The 11,488-nt window shown below is 41.3% G+C and overlaps 1 long non-coding RNA gene across 1 annotated transcript in view; it reads right to left on the bottom strand.

Moving 5' to 3' along the window:
- Nucleotides 1-9,811: 9,811 nt before the first annotated feature.
- Nucleotides 9,812-11,488, bottom strand: part of LOC148125141 (uncharacterized) — a 70,084-nt gene continuing 68,407 nt past the window's right edge. The window contains exon 4 of the long non-coding RNA XR_015744492.1: nt 9,812-10,118. This is a non-coding gene — a long non-coding RNA (uncharacterized LOC148125141). The remainder of the gene's footprint in view (nt 10,119-11,488) is intronic.

Raw genomic sequence — 11,488 nt, 5'->3', positions numbered from 1 at the left:
CATAAACCTGGCTAAAAAAAAAAATCCAGTATTTTGCAGCTTTGAGGCATGCAGCAGCTATCATGAACAACAGAGCACACATGCATTTATTTATTTACACTGAGTATAAATCACACTCTGGACACATCAGAAGCCCAGATTTCAGTTATGATGGGAAAATATATTCGTGAAATGTATTCTTCATCCATATTACTTATTAATGTTAAAATACACATACAAATAATAGAGCTTTAGACCAACAATGCAGAACCTAAAACCTGGGGCTGGATGCATTCCCCCAAAGTATTAAATGTGCCCTCAATATGAATGCTGATCATCTGGAAATGTTAATATAGCCCAGGGCAATAATTATTAAATCTATGAAGAATGTACTAGCAGAATTTAATTAATGTTAGTTAATTTTAATTATATTCAAATTCACTTAAAACATATTTATTCATTTTGTGTATTTGCTAAGTTTAGATACTGCTTTTTTCCCCAGGAAATCAACTTTTATTATTTTTCCTTCAGTGAAAACCTGATGAGATAAGAATCTAGATCGGGACCATCATAGTAGGAAGCCTTTACTCCAGAGGGGGTATTCAGCAGGTTCTGACCAGTTCTGGAGAATTAGTAGCGGAAATTTTGAGTAGTTTGGAGAACTGGCAAACACCACCTCTGACTGACCCTGTCCCCATCTATTCTCTGCCCCCCAAGTCCAAGCTGATTGACTGGGTCTTCTTTTGATGCCCTACACAGGAGAACGGAGCTGGAAAGCATGTTAGTGGGGTGGGGAGGGAATGGGATTTTACAGTAACCTTCCCCCAGAAGTGGGGTGGGAATGGACATTTTGCAGTATCCTTCACCTGCCATGCCTACCAAGCCATGCCCACCAAGCCACTCCACACCCACCCAGCCACGCCCATAGAACCAGTAGCAACAAGTTTTTAATCCCACCACTCCTTTCTCCGTATCATACACAGCCTACTCTAATCTTGCTCACTTTGGGCAATCTGATCCTGAGCCCCAAGAGATTTAGCTGTCCCCCTATCTGTCTATCACCCACTCAGCCATACACATGCTTCAAATGCTTCAAATAAATCTTGGGAATTTAAAGAAATCTGGAATACCATCTATAAACTTAATTAAATCCTACTGTTTTCATTCTTCTTCACTTACCTTGTTTAAAATGGAGCTAAAAGTAGCCCTGATACTGTGTTTCTCAGAAAATAAGCCTGGGACTTATTTTCTTTTGACCCTCAAAAAAACAGCTGGACAGTCTTTTGGGGGGGGGGTGACTTAATTTCTCCCACCCCGCACACCCTTGCCTAGAGTGCCCCATGCGCAGCCATGCCTTGCCACCAGCCTCTCCTAACAGCTGATCATGGTGGAGCATGGAGGGCTCCCTACCCCTGCCAAGCATCTTTACTGCAGACCTGGGTATGGTGCTGGCTGCAGGCTAGGTCAGCGGGCAGGCAGTGGTGGAATGGATGTTGGTCTTGGCGGCGGTGGGGCACTTTGCACCACTGCCGCTTCTTCTGCCACCGTCGTTTTCCCTTCTGTCCTTGCCACGGCTTATGCCTCATTTGGACTGCTGCCATTGGGCAAGATGCAGAGGCCAGAGTCCGTGCTGGACATCGCAGCATGGAGGTAGTGGAAAAATGGCCCTTCCAGTGGGTGGAGGAGCAGTTTGAACACATTCCTCCACTGGCAGTGTTTCAGCCGCTTCTCAGGCGGGGGAGCCACCTCTATAGCTTCCACGGGTCCCGCCAGTGCTGGCACCTCTCTCATCAGCACCGTCTCCAACAGTGGCAGCAGTGGTGGGACAGACCTTGCTGCTGACGAGAACCACCTGCCCTCCCACAGGGGCATCACTTTGTTTGATGACAGTTGCGTCGACAACGTCCTGCAAGTCGGTGAGTCTTTTGGACTTCGGTGGGTGGAAGCGCTGGTGGGAGGGTGATGCCATCGTTTCTCCCCCCTCCATGCCTCGCTTTGCTTCCTGCCCCAGAGCTTTGGATCATGGTCTTGTCTCCTGTACAGTCAGGTGCTCTCCTCTTGTTCCAGCCACCTGAACCCGTCCCCCGTGGACCTTTCCCCCCTCTTTTAGTTTTCTTTACTCTCATTCCCTCCATCAGTTCCCTAAGAATACAGACTGGCCAGGCAGCTTCCTCTCCACCCCTCCCGGTAGTTTTAAAAAGGGAATCATCTATCCACTTTGCCCTTCGAGCAGAGGCAAACCTTCCAGTCCAAACAGAAGAGAAAGGGAATCATCCTATAGGCCCTTAGCACCAAGCTTCCCAGCGGATTCTCCCAAATGATCCACCCCAAAGGAGGATTCACCAGAGGATTGTCTCTCTAGGAGAATCCTCTGGGAAGCTTGGCAGGGAAATAAGGAGGGAGGGAGGGAGAGAGGGAAGAGTGTCTTTGGGATTTGCCAGGAGAAATCCAGGAGGTGGATTTCCATCCTATTTCTGCCCTTCAGGGAGATGAAGGTAGGGAGTGCATTTAAGGGGGTGAATCCTCCTTCGGGGTGAATCCTTTGGGAGAATCCTTAAAGAGGGGGAAAAGGTCCATTGGGGGGATTTCGGGTGGCTGGAGCAAGAGGAGAGGGCCTGACCGTACAGGGGATGAGACCGTGGCCCAAAGCTCCGGGGCGGGAAGCAAAGTGAGGTGTGGTGGAGGAGAGAAATGATGGCATCGCCCTCCCACCACCGCTTCCATCCACTGAAGCCTGAAAGACTCACTGACTTGCAGGATGTTGTCGATGCAGCCACTGTCAAGCAAAGTGATGTCCCTGCAGGAGGGCAGGCGATTCTTGTCGGCAGTGGGGTCTGTCCTGCCGCTGCTGCTGCCACTGGTGTTGGAGACAGTGCTGGCAAGAGAGGCACCAGTGCTGGCAGGAACTTTCCGTGAAAGCTACGGAAACGTTGCCAGCAGAGGAATGCACTTGAACCATTCCTCCACCCACTCGAAGGGCCACTTCTCTGCTACCATCATGCCTTTATGTCCAGCATGGTCTGCGGCCTCTGTGTCTTGCCCAATGGCAGCAGTCTGAATGCGGCATAAGCTGCGGCAAGGGCAGAAGGGAAAGTGATGGTGGCAGAGGAAGCGGCAGCAGTGCAAAGTGCCCTGCCACCACCAAGGCTGACATCTACTCTGCCACCGTCCACCCACTGACCTGGCCTGCAGCCAGCACTATACCTGGATTTGCAGCAAAGGTGCTTGGCGGGGGTAGGGAGCCCTCTGTGCTCTGCCATGATCGGACTTTAGGAGCGGCTGGTGGCGAGGCGAGGCTGCCCAGGGGCCGCTCCTAATTGCAAGTCCCCCCGCCTTTCCCCCCCATTTCACATGTTTTAAATAGGCCTAAATTTGGGGGGAGGGGCTTCATTTCACCTCATGAATAGAAAACATACTGGGCCTTCCTATTGGAGGGGCATATTGTTGGAGAAACACGGTACTACTTTTATAGTGATTAGCAATAAATAAAACTGAACTGTGACCTATAATATCTAGGAATTTACATAATTTTCTTTTGCACTATTTTCTAAAACTTTGAAGATGAGAAAAAACTATTGGTAAACATTGTAGTAAGTTGGAATTACAATGAAATTTAGCAGATCCTCATTTAACAGATTTAACAGCCTTGGATACATCAGACGAACCTTATCTTTGATTTCACCTCAATGGAGTATGGACAAATGTGGTGGTTCTTATCTGGGCCAGACAATGCAATGCATGTCATTTGCATCAATTTATATTGCATGTGTAATGATGTAATTGATGTTTTCATACAATTAATGTAAAATTGGTGCAAATGATGTTAAAAACATCAATTACATGATTATATAAATTATGTATATATTGTATCCTAATATAATCAATATATAAGTATGTACTCATGGATTTAATGGACATTCACATTTAACAGACAAACTTTCTCCCTAGTTGTTCATTAAATATAGGTTTTAGTCTAGGGACTGAAACTGGCAGGAATCTTAGTTATAAAATACAATACAATACTGTACACAGACAATGAAAATATAAAATGCCCGTTTTAATGATAGTATATAATCCTTAATAAGAATGCATGTCTAAGAGTAAACAGTTGAAGGCAGTGATACAGCTTTGCTGAAAGCTGCAGATGAAGAAGGCTATTTGAATCAGAGCTGTGGATTTTAGGAGGAAAGAGAACCTCCTCCTCCCTAAGTGGCTCCATTCCTAATCATCCACAACTGGAAAATATTCATCTCAATATGTGTGGCTAAATCTTGCCTGCCTCACATCTCATTTGACTTTGAGATAACACAGTAAAATCAATGTATGCTGAAACTGCATGATTTCACTCTGGTTTAGGCATTCCAACCTTCTCTGGGTTTCATCCGTGGTTTAGAATCCTGGCAAAATGGATTGGCCCAACTTGAGTCATGCTATGTGGAAGACTAATATGAAGAATTGGGAACTGCTCCAATATCCAAATTCCTTAATACTAAATCTATAGTTCTCTCTCCAATGGAAGCAAATGAGATGAAACACCCCTTAAGACTTGAGAGAGAGGGGTGGGGGAGGGAGGGAGGGAGGGAAGAAGAGAGAGAAAGACCCAAATATATCACTCAAACTTTCTAGCAAACTATGTAGTTTGAAGACCCTACAGCTTCAAATTTTTGTTTTGAGTGTGTGCTGCATAGATCATTCCTGTATTATTTTATTCTGCTGCTGCTTTGCTTTGAAGTGATGGTTTTAGCCTGCTCTGTCCTATGCCCTGTTCAACACGAGTCACACCCACCTGGGTTTTACCTTAAAAAAGGGATTTAACAAGAGTTGGAAGGGACCTTGTAGGTCATCTAGTCCAACCCCCTGCCCAAGCAGAAGACCCTACACCATTTCTGACAGATGGCAGTCCAATCTCTTCTTGAAATCTCCCAGTGATGAAGCTCCCACAACTTCTGAATAACAGAATAACAGAGTTGGAAGGGACCTTGTAGGTCATCCAGTCCAACCCCCTGCCCATGAGCACTATCGTGTTTTTTTTAAACAAAAGGATTTATTGAAAAGCAGGCCTTATAAAGCAGTGAGATTTTGAATTCTGATATACTATCTGCATAACTTTAAAGTTTAGAGTTCCCTGTGAATGATCCATTTCATAGTTACCATGAATCAAAGAAAATTGGGTCATTTTAAATAGTTTTTTACAACCCTGTCCTGAAAATATGAGAAAATGTGTTTCTCCTCTGGAACAAATCATGTTTCTCCATCCCTGACCCCTTCACAAAGCTGATCAGTGATTACCTTTCTGAGGAAGACACAAGTCCTAAACTTGTTAAACAAATTTACAAATTTGCCAAATCCTTTTGTAGTGGAGGCCTTCTGGACCACTGCACTATGTCTTTTCGTATTTTCCCATGAATTCTGCATTTGTGTAGTCCATGTCCAACCCCCCCGCCCCCGCCTCCAAAACAAAACAAAAAGGTAGGGGGAGTGAATATGTTAGTGGGAGAGAGAATTACAAAGGCAAGCAGTCTTGGGTGGGGGTGGGGTAGTGATTGCACACAGCCATGCAGCTATTAAGCATATGCCAAAGTAAAGAGTCTTGCTCAGGCCTGCCATAGGTTTGCCCTGCAGGTAGATGACAGGCAACGCAGAATGAAAAAGAAAATAGGAAACAGTACAGGATGTGGATGAGATGTCAAGCACTGGAAACCTCAGCGGTCAGATCTTCAAGCCACATCATCAGCCATGCAAAGCAGGACATACCTCTCTGTCTTGCTGGTTCTGGCCGCTGAAACAAAGCAGCCCCCTTCTCAGTAGGAGGCCAAATCAAAATGAAATTTTATTTAGTCTGCCCTGTTCTCAGATTGGATTTCAGAACGAACTGCTTGAGGAGATAGCATGGCTGTGGCTGATGCATGCTTTGCATAGAAAATTGCAGGAGGGTTAAAAAAAAAATCTACATAATCAAAAAAAGCTGTGCTGTGCTCGAAGAAAACCTGCATGTATCCATGAATGCATGTTTGCACGCACCCATGTGCACTCACACATGGATATTAAAAGCATCAACACAAGAACCCCTTGAAAAAAGGACCTTTCTGATTAAAACCAACTGTTTCCAAAAAATAAATATTTTAAGGAAATACCTGAAAAATAAACTTGCCCAGCCCTGCTGAGGGAATTCGTGGGATGCAGAGATCGCTCTTCTCTTTCTTTTTCTTGGGGTGAAAAATACTGCATAAGACACAAGGGCCTTAAAAAACAATAACACATGAAAAGTAAAACCTGTTTGTAGCTTCCAATATACTGCATTGTTCTCCTGATCCAACATACTGTTTTTTATTTGATCTCTTTCTTCCTTCAGGAACCAGAAAAGAAAACAAAAAAGAAAGCTCTTTTGGTAGAAAGTAACATCTGTTTTCATAATCATTAATATAAGCAGACCATGCTTGATTTATAAGAGAGAAAGATTTCTTTTACTAGGTTGCAATCTCATACCCAATTACCTAGGACTAAAATCCCATTAAATTCAACAGAGCTTTCTTTAGGATTGCATTGCGAGAGATTTAATTTTATAGCCTACTGAATAAATTATCAAGCAATCTCCATATATTTTCCCTTAAAGTTAGAAACAAGACAAGAAAGTTCATCTAGAAAATATACAGCATAGATCTCATGTAATACCTTTGTTATTAATTATGCTGCAAATGCGATTTTCAAATAGAATTATTTGCAGGGTAGGACAGTAAACCTGTAGAAAAATGCAGCATAAGCAACAAGGGAGCTGTACCCCACAGAGGCAGTGTAGACCCTGCCTGATCATTCATATTCTTATTACAGAAACTGCTCGGGTTTAGTCCTGCAAAATAGCAGATGTAGAATGATAGATTTTTAGTGGCATGATCCTAGCTATGAGAAGGGTCTATCAACCACATCAGTCTAAGCCAAAATACACATGCAAACAAGCAACATCTCCAGACATTCTATTTAGCAATTATTTCCGACTAACATAAGCAGTGCTAAAAAAATGATAGCGTAAGTGGCACTGTGGTGTAGAGGCAAAAAAATTATATTTCATCCAGGAGGAATGCAGAAAGGATAAGAATACCAGGCAGAAAGCAGAGCTAGAAACTTGCTGCTATAATGAGATACAGTACAAATCAAGCACACGATGTGCTTTCAGAGACCATCCACGAAAGTCACTGACAACAATGCAGCCATGGCTAGGCGGCCCTTGGAGACATCGTTGGTAATTCAATCTTCTGTGCCTTGTAGGATATAGGTTGGGGATCCCTAGCAACTGCCAGAGTATAAAATCCTTCAGTAATTGGACTTTGCAGGATGGAGCCTCAAACACATATTGTATAAGCTATTTCATAAATTCAGCAGCCCATGCTGAATGAGCTGCATGTACTCATGTAGGGTTAAAAGACAAAAGTGCATTCACAAGTTTTTATTTTTTTAGCATGCTCATTGACATACAAGCTGGTAAATTAACTGACTTTAAGGCATGTAACAAAATAATAATAAATTATTGGCCTAGCCTTATGTTAATATTCTTTCAAAATCCCACAATTTATTTTGGCTGGAAATCATTTTTGTCTCTTGCAGCCACCACGTTAATTCTAAAAAGACTGTCTTCCCCAATGCTAATCTTCCCCAAATCCAGTGCACCTTGGATTTGTACTAAACCTAATAAACAACCCTAAAAATGGATTTCTTTGATGTCTCCAGTCAACTTATTAATTTATTCCTTAGGCAACTGAAGAATATGCACCTAACTCTTCAACTATTTTAAAGAAATATTGGATGTCAACACTGCTACAGAAAGTTGGAAAACCCTTGATACACTGGAAAACTTTTCATCTACACCCACCCTTTCCGTCATATTTCAGGCACACGCTTCCTACAAAATGTTTTTATTAAAAAAGTTTAAAAATGCCAAGGCTAAGCTAAGAGCCAAAATGTACATGTTAAAAAGAGAGGAAGAAGAAAGAGAGAGAGGGGAAAAAAAAGAACAACTTATACTCTGTGGCAAATAGCAAAACTGAATAAAGTCAAAGGAATGTTTTGCTGAAAGGAGGATTTATGACCAAGTCATTTCAACTGAGCGTGTATGCTCTTTTTGGATGGATTCTTTAAGAAAACTTATTTTATATATGGACCTGGTCTCAGACATATCCAAAAACAATCTGTTGTACTTTTCTTAATGCAGAATAGCTGAATAATTGTGTGTTTTGCCCACATTAAAAGCTCGGAATAATGTTTATAAAATGTTAGGAAATCCCTGTAGGTTTCCTATTTAACAAGCCATGTATGACAAATCACAGTGTAATGTACTACGTTCTTAATCTTTAATTAGAATGTGAATATCTGCTAGAGAATGCATTTAACTTTGACACATTAAATCTTCTGGTTAAAGTGCCTTATAGGAAGTGCAAAGATGAAGCACTGTAGCAATCTACTGCCTCTCTCTCCATTCACCCAGACAGTTGGGGAAGGACGATAACATCTTGTAATACCTGCTCTGTAGTAATTAATCGCTGTGGTATTTAGGACCATTCAAGTAGACAAATATGACAGAGACAGGAACAATTAGGAACCTTGTTCAAGCTACATTAACTTTTCCAGCTATTACAACACAGCAGCTCAAGTTTGCTTGTAAAAGCTGCAGAGGGATTGTTATGCATTAGCCATGCGATTATTAATGAAAAGAAAAGGAGAATTGTGTTTATTGTACTTTGAAAATTGCAAATAAATTTCAATTATCTGCTGTGTCATTTTGTTAAACATGCATTTCTGAAGTGCCTTTGTGCTCAACAACCACTTGCTACTTATGACAAAATAATGCTAGAAAAACCCTCAGAGAAATTCAATGCCAAATTATCAGTTTTAGGATGAGTTAGTTCCTTTTTTGTGCACTGGTCTTCCTTTCATTGGCACTAGAGATGACACTGGAGAGAAAGTTACCTCAAAAGATTTCTGAAGTATAATGAATTCTGTTGGTGGCTGGTCTTCTTTGCTTCCATCAAACATCTCACTGATGTTTGAATCACGATTCGGTCCTGAAAATGTTTTGCTTCAGTCACTGATATATATATTTATATATATATAATAAATGATCAGAGCATAAACTTCACATCAGGAAATCAGGACAAGAATTCAGCATTTCCAATGTAACAGAGAGAATTTATAGTTCATTATCATGATTAACCCTATTATCAATGTACTGTATCAATATTCCCTTTTCATTTTATCCTCCTAACATAAATACGTGGGTTCTTGGATCTGACTGCATGAATCTATTCAGAAATCTGTCAGCTAGTGATTTTTGTAGAAAGTTGATCATACACGAGCAATTGCAAATAAACACATTCATTGCACTGACTCTTATATTAATCAGTCAGGGAACAGAAGGTGAACTGCATGCTTCATTTATTGAAACAGAAAAGCATTACTCAACCAATACAATGCTGACATCAAACTCTCCAAATAGTTGATAGTTGGGGTAAATAGAAAGTACTTTTTTTAAAAAAAATGTTGGAATCTTTTTGGAAGTACAGAAAATATTGATGAACTCAATGAAACTTACAGATGAAGTAGGTTTGCTCTAAGTCCAAATGCAAACAATCTTATCTTATTTTTCTTGTGTCACCACAAGTTGGTGTTATACATGCAACTCTTTAGTTAATAAAAGCAAAGCTCGTGGACTGTTTTGACTTAGTTTTTATAGGAAATGGCCTTAACATTTCTGAGACTTCATGTATGTCTTCATATAAATAGTTAACAATAAAACAACAACAACAAAAACATTCCTAAATGTATATTCTTGCTATATTTCTTCCTTCTACCTTGTCAACTATGTGTGTGGTCTTTTTAAAGCCTTTAACAACTCTACACTTCACAAGACTTTCTGAATCTAAATATACAACTCTGGCATTTGCTACAGGCTGGGCAGGAAGTATCCTGATCTTTCGAACAGGGACTTAGAGATTTCTTGGATTTTTCCTTGTCTGATCATCAGGCTTCAACCATTTTCCTTCCTTCTTCTTTTTTCCCCTTTCCCCTTTTTTCTTTTCTTTTTTCCTTTTTCTTCTCTGCCTCCCCCTGGCAGTTTTCATGGAGATTGACAAACTTACATCAATTGTGCTCTGCAAATAGAAAGAAAGGCCAGCTTAGTGTGGCACAATTTACATCCCACCTCAGAATCTGTTGTCCCCAAACGAGAAAGCCAGGGAAAGGGGGAGAGGGAGGAAAAAAAAAACCCCGCAGCCCCACAGCCAGGAACAATTCCCCTTCTCAGCTGAGCTGCAATGATGTCAGCTTTCTGATTACAAACTGCTTATTTATGCTTCAACAGCTGCCAAGAGCAGCCAATAAGTGGCTAAAAGAGTGTCTAGACCAGGCATTCAGGCTGCTATTGTTTGCTGGTTGTTACCTGGTTGACAGCGATGGGTACAGCTGCCTGGTGTGAAAGGGAGCAGAAATGGGGAGGTGGTGATTGACAGTAGGGCCTTGGGGGTCAGGCACAGGCTGCCTGGATGGCCCCATGTCTTTATATTCTTTGCTCTAAAGGGAAGGCAATGGCCCTGCCTAGGGGTTGGAGGTGAAAGGAAATGTTTCAGGGTAATGAAAAAAATCCTTTGGTCAAATTTGTGATCATGGACACATACTCGGGGGAATTTAAACCAGCAACATCCTTTGCAACAACCCTGACAAACCCTGACAATCTATGACAACTGTAATACTGAGAGAATACACTGTATATTCGTTTAATTTGCTCGTACTGTATTCTTATTTTGCTTTTGGGGTGGGTGATTGCCTTTTAAAAAAATGATTGAACAGAAGTAAGAAAAATAAATTCATCTGCATGGATAAGAGGGATCAGGCAAATAAAAAGTACATTGCTTTACGATTTATCTCCCCACTCTTCTTTTTTAGTTAGTCCCAAGCTAGGCAATTTCTGTGAATGTTCTTTTAAAAATTATGCTTACAGCAATCTGTTTGTTTTCCTCTAGTATCTATTATCATCAGTGGATATTGCCCAGGCTTTATTCTGATTCCGTTCAATCTGGTATGGTTGAGTTATAACAGTGTCAGTGCTGTTTCTCTGCATATTTAAAGCTTTTCAAGGTTGGAATTATACATACACACAAACACATATATCCGCACATGCAGAAAAATAAAAGGAATAATTTGGTCTTCAGATACACTCCAAAAAAGAGAGTTGTAAGACTGATCCTCAAGCTAGCTGAGCAAAAGTTTTGTATCTTCAGGGAATTTATTCCCTGACATATTCATAAATATTTTTTCTTTGGCTGCAGAGTCTAAGGACTTAAGCAGAAAACTACATCATCTGGAGCTTATTCTATAGGTATTCTATCACATTGGGCCTATTCTATAGATTATTACATTTAGACCTTTTTGAGGAGGGGGAATTACTCCTTTCCCACAAAGAAGAAAGAGAAGGAAAAGCCTTGTTTGTGCATCTGGCTTTACTTTAGATGACCAGAAAACATGA

Source organism: Pseudonaja textilis, chromosome 8 (assembly GCF_049901715.1).
Source record: "Pseudonaja textilis isolate UNSWEBS1 chromosome 8, rPseTex1.2, whole genome shotgun sequence".
In the NCBI taxonomy this organism is placed as follows: Eukaryota; Metazoa; Chordata; class Lepidosauria; order Squamata; family Elapidae; genus Pseudonaja; species Pseudonaja textilis.
The sequence above is the reverse complement of the archived record's forward strand: the minus strand, read 5'-3'. Positions and strand labels throughout refer to the sequence as shown.